The sequence below is a fragment of the Nicotiana sylvestris genome, chromosome 12 (assembly GCF_000393655.2).
Source record: "Nicotiana sylvestris chromosome 12, ASM39365v2, whole genome shotgun sequence".
Classification (NCBI taxonomy): domain Eukaryota; kingdom Viridiplantae; phylum Streptophyta; class Magnoliopsida; order Solanales; family Solanaceae; genus Nicotiana; species Nicotiana sylvestris.
In genome coordinates, this window is record NC_091068.1 from 106481426 (window position 1) to 106487241 (window position 5816).

Sequence of the window (5816 nt, forward strand, 5' to 3'; positions counted from 1 at the left end):
ACATTCACTTCGATCCCTTAAAACCACAAGAGCATAATGCTGATAAAAATTGTACTGAAAATACATAACATGACGATTACAATATAATAATAACATGGGAAGAATAAGAACTTCGCTCGCGTACAAAAGATTTGCCAAAAACTCGAAGCATTTGAATTTATTCACCGAGTGCAAATCCCATGTGTGGATTGTGTACTGTATTAGTTTAAAGTCATTTTTTTTGAATTTGGGTGATTTTTGTAGAATATAATTATCCATGTAAATTCTTTTCTTTGATGACTGTCTTATTTCGGTTATTCTTTTCTATTTATCAATGAGGAAGATGTCAAGATTTAAAGAAGGATGACAAGAACGATTTGCGTGATGATGGAGAAAGCATCAAGCATAGAAGAGAAAGAATGATGAGGAGAGGGAGCTTCCCATAAACATTAAAGGTAACATGTTCAGTGCAAGACTGTCAAGATCATCAAGCCTAAACTTTGAGCAAGTCCAACAGGATATTATTGTTGTTGTTGCCACCAATATTATTGCTGCTTTTTGCATTATTATTAGTTATAGGAGGAGGAGGCATCATCATCATTGCATGAGGACATAAGACTGCATTTCCACTGTTGTTGTTGTTGTTGTTGTTGTTGTTGTTGTTGTTGTTGTTGTTGTTGTTGTTGTTGTTGTTGTTGTTGTCTCTATAACCCATCAAGCAAGATGTATTTCCACTAGAACCACCCCCCTCCATTAACATCTTTTTGTTTTCTCTGAGTTTCTTATAACTCTCTTTGTTGATTTTGTTCCTTTTGTTTTTGCCTATGAAACTATAAAACTCCCTAAACTTTGAACAAGTCTAATCTACCTCTTTTACTATTGTGGCTGATTATAATGGAAGAAAACTGTCATTTTAGTATTGTAGTTGTGCTCCCATAGATGTAAAAAGTGTCATTTGGTGATCATACAATATCCGAGAGTGGATAATTGTTCCAAATTATATCTAACTAATATCCAGTGATATTGTCCATATTTGGTGATCCTTTATATGCATCAGATCCCCTTTCCTGCCACTTCATGTCAAAATAAAGATAAAAAAAAATAATAATTTCAACTTTTATCATATTGGGCCCGTGCTGGCACGGGCTAACTCCACCTAGTTATTATTAATAGAAGAGCTAGAGTTTCGACATGATTGTTTTTGGTCATTTAAAAAAAAGTGGAGGGTATTTTGGACTTTCCGCATCTCTTATCAATGTCATTTACGTGTCTTTGTATTGTTTAGTTATACAGTACACTAAAGATCTTTCCACATATTTTCTCAGAGACAACAATCGTAGGTGTTTTCCTTTTCTTTCAAGAGTTTCTTTCTCTCGGAAATCTCCACTTGCTCTTAAAAGCTCTCTATGTTCCGCTTTTAACTTTTTCCCAGATGATCTTCTTCTCTTTTCTCTTTTTTTTTCCTTTCGTAATTTTTTGGGTTGTCTGTACTTTTTCTTTTCGGTATTTTTTTTAGGTGCTTTTTCTGATTCTCTGAATACTTTTTAGTTTTGCAATTTCATGACTGTCGTGTGCTAAATCCAAGTGTGTGACTGGGAGTAGACGGGAATTAGCGCTATAATTTTACTTGTTCATTTTTGTTACTTGCAGTACCAATTAGCAGCAAATTACCCAAGAAACAGAACCGCATGGTTATACATCCCTTAATGTCACTTAGAGCTCTTACGACAAGAGCATTATTATTTGCAACATCAAGAGTATGACAGCAAAAGCATGAGACTTCATAAAAAAATTTAGATTTCATAGTTTCTATAAACTCAGCAACCTGAGAAACCTCATCCACAATCTAAGAATAGTGTAAAATAAAAGCTGATAATTTAGCAACTTGCTTCACTATCAGACTCTGTCTAATAAATCATCTCTACGCGATGACAGAAGATAAATTTATGGCTTCATGTCAAGAGAAAACAATTATAATGAATGTTCATTCATTTGATCATACTACACATAAAAAAAAAAGCAAGATAAATATGGGGTGCAGACTGTTCATTCTGGTCTCAATTTGGACTAGGGAGATTGGTATTTAGACAATCGTTTTAACACCTCATGAATTAAAAGGAGTCACCTCATTATGATGATGAATATGTGTGTTACGCACAAAGATAAAGAGAAAGTTTCATTTAAAATAGACCTGTGCAATTATTTCGATTGGTATTTTCCAGTTTCTTTTACATAATTTCCTTAAAGCAACACATCTTTGATCTCCTCCACCTTCAATTCTCCCCTAATAAGAAAAAAACAAATTTGATCCATTAGATAGCTAATATATAAATTATATAAGTCCAGCTGAATTTTGAGTAAGAATGCTGATAAATATTACAAATCAGTAAGTGCAGTTGAAGATCCAACCATTAATCTTTCTTTTAGTCTTAAACCTTGAACTTTCAAAATAACATAGAATATTACAAGATCACACTCCAATCCAACAACCACCTCGCAAATCATCAATTTGACTTACGCCATTGTATGCTATATGAAAGTGGATCATCCAAAACTGTTACCTATACATCGATCAGATAATGATTTGTAGCATTTTTACTACCTTTTGTCTCCTAATTTTTTTATTGATTATAATTTGAAGCAATGTTACTACCGATCACCTTCCAGAACTTTTTATCAGTCTAATTAAACAGTATAGATAGATTGACATTTTAGAATGGTTGAATACTTGAATTAGTTGGAGATTTTTGTAAAAGCTATCTGAAGAGTAACAATATTGTGTCTTTCTAGTTTGAATTAATGAAGATAGCAGACGTCGCTACCAAGAACTACCAAGAACCTTGAGCTGGCAAATTAAAATGAGAGTAGTTGTTCACATGCTTGCATACAATTTTAAAGTTGTAGAACGATTTTATTTAATGCTGAACACAAATTCAGTCTCTCTTACCTCTCCTCCATCCAGTGTACCTATACATCTGTTCTGTACAAATAGGCCATGCTATAGCGCTAAAGGCAAAAACTCCAACTCTTTACAATTGATTAGATAAATAAAAGTGCATTAAATTGTTAAACAATAATATAGGGCAAGCTATCTCAACGTTAAATATTTTTATCTTTTTTTATTTTTATTTTACAAAAGCTGATGTTCTATTGATCACTAACGCATCCATAGCACCACTATCATGGGAAAGATCTGATTTAAGCAAGAGATATAGAGAAGAAACTGCTACAAGGTGTACGTGAGATGTGAAAAATAATCAGGACAAAAGAGCATAGGTCTTAGAGCAACTGTTAGTTGATAAACCTTCAATCAACAAACTTAATTTCTTTAAAAGTAAGATGAAGGGCCGTAACACATGCTAAAAGTGTCAATGTTTAACTATAGCAAAGACAGAAATCCGATGGTCAAAGAAAGCATAAAAGTTCTCGCTCTTGCCACACCTAACCTTGTCCTTTTTGTTTCTTCTACTAATGAACAAAAAAATTATTATCCAACAAATGCATGTAATAAATACATACTCATACAATTTGGTTCCTTTCCATACTTACGGGGGATACAAATTCAACAAACTCTATTTTGATTAATAGGCTATGTCAAATACGAAATTTTAATACTGCTTCATAACACCTTCTATAAGTATTTCTAAACCTATATAATATTTTTTTAATATTTTTTCCCGATTCAATAGAATGAACAACTTTATAATTATTGAAGGCAATCCTAATCTAATACTCCACAAGTAACCCAAAAATAACTCTCATGACAGTTCAATAACCATAAACTAACAGGAGATGTATGCAAAAGAAGGGGTATGCTTAATTTGATCATATTGGAGTTTGAAAAGATAAGTTGAATATGCTAATGCAAATTGCCAGACGGAGTGAATACCGAATCAAAAAGAAGCAAGTCGATGCATTCATATAGAGAAGTTATTAGGAGGATTCGAAAAAGAAAAAGAAATAAAGTATCATATCTAGCCGAAAGTATGAGAATTAAAAATTAAAGCTAGAAAACGCATACCATTTTTCGAGTTTTGCCAATAGATTCGGTGAATAGCTATCAACAATTTTATGTGCTTCCCAGAAAATCTGCACTACCAGAATCAAAAGCATACATAGTACAATCAAAACATGAAAAAACAAAAAGAACAAAAAAACTAAATAGTGTAGAAATATAAAACAGAGAGAAATTCACAGAACTACTCACAGCTAGAAGGCGATGGAATCAAAGAAGCTACTGAAGATTTTTTATTTTGACCCATAAAAAGCAAAATAGAAAAGGAGAAGTCTCTGTACGTTGGGTACTCAATACCACAAGAGCCTTATTATTTGCAACATCCAGAACTATACTGACCAGTGACAAAAGGTGATGGTACATTAAATTTATTAAGTTACAATGGAGGTTGCGATCACATGCTTTCCATTTACTCCATGCCAATCCAGAATGGAAGTATTTGCACCCGCATCTGAATTACTAAGTGTACCGATTTATTATCTCCCTTCTGAGCCTATGTTCTCGCGTGTAATGAAAATACTGATTTCTCTTCCTATTGCTAAATAGTTTTTCACTCAATTTTTAAGAATGATTGACACATCAACGCTTCTTGCCTTAAAAGAGAAAACTTTTCTAAATGCCATTACAGAGTATGTTCTAGTGGGAATTATAGACCTAAAGCATTGATATCTGAGATTATGCACGGCTAATAGAAATTAAATGTTCCGTATGAAAATTTTATTGAATTCATCCTTTATGTCACTTAAATTTTACTAACTTCTCCATAAGACACATGTTGATATCCTTAATCGAAGGGGAAAAAAAGGAGATAAACGCTGATATAATGAAGCTAAGGACGGGACGATTTTGATGATGAATGCCCACACCAATTTGATGTTTCTAGTTCTGTATCTTCTCTATAAATACTAATTTTGTAGATTGATAGTTTGTCTTTTTGTCAGTTCACCTAAATTTACCTGCTTTCATATATAAAGAATTTTAAAACCCCCACCCCCCAATTTTGTGAAGTAAATTAATTTTTTTTGTGCCATTGATCACTCCTTTTTTAACGACAATATTTGTTTGACTATGAAGAATTTTCGTAATACAATTTGTGGGAAAGAAAAGAGGCTAAGCTTCAACACGGACGAATCGTGCAATGGAAAAGCCTCTGAGGATCACAAATATGATGCCAACTTAAAGCTTCTAAAAGCACCCTTCTCAAAATCCGATATAAAGGTGAAACGAACTTTCAGGGTAGCTAAATAATTAACAATTTTGATATTCTTCTGTGTATATCTAAAAGAAAAAATTTAAAATTTAAAATACCTAAAAGGTACACAACAAAGCACTAAATCGAAGAGGAACCGTCGAAGAAAGAGATTAAGCCAGTAAACATTTACTAACCTCCGATTGTTTCTTTCAATATCTCATCGGTATCAATATATTTATCACTGTGATCATCCTTTTCACTACGCATGTTGGAATTGTTGCTGCAAAATAAAACACTCGATACAGCCAATAAAAAGGCATGAAACCTGTTGAGTTTCTTTTTAATATAGAAAGATATTAATAAGATGGTGAATGAGAAATGGAGGGAAATGAAAATTTTGAGTAAAATTTTAAGTTTCCCTCTCCTTTTAGCGAGACATTGTCCCTCATTGGTAGAGGAAAACGAGTTTGGTGGGTTTTATATACAATGCACTTCATGTAGCTCTTAAAGAGTTAGGAAGAAGGCAAGCCTCGCGCCGTCGTCGTCGCTCGGCTCGGCTACGGTTACGAATTCGGTCAAATGATTGATTGATTAATTTTTTGGACCAAATTTATTTGTTACCACCAGTTG

At 33.1% G+C, this 5816-nt stretch overlaps 1 long non-coding RNA gene across 1 annotated transcript; it reads right to left on the reverse strand.

Annotated features, from left to right (window-relative positions):
• Window positions 1-1881: 1881 nt before the first annotated feature.
• Window positions 1882-5506, reverse strand: LOC104241813 (uncharacterized). The gene is made up of 3 exons (XR_714824.2): window positions 5381-5506; window positions 4001-4068; window positions 1882-2263 (listed from the first exon to the last, which is right to left on the reverse strand). It is a non-coding gene; the product is annotated as an uncharacterized lncRNA (long non-coding RNA).
• Between the last annotated feature and the right edge of the window lie 310 nt (window positions 5507-5816).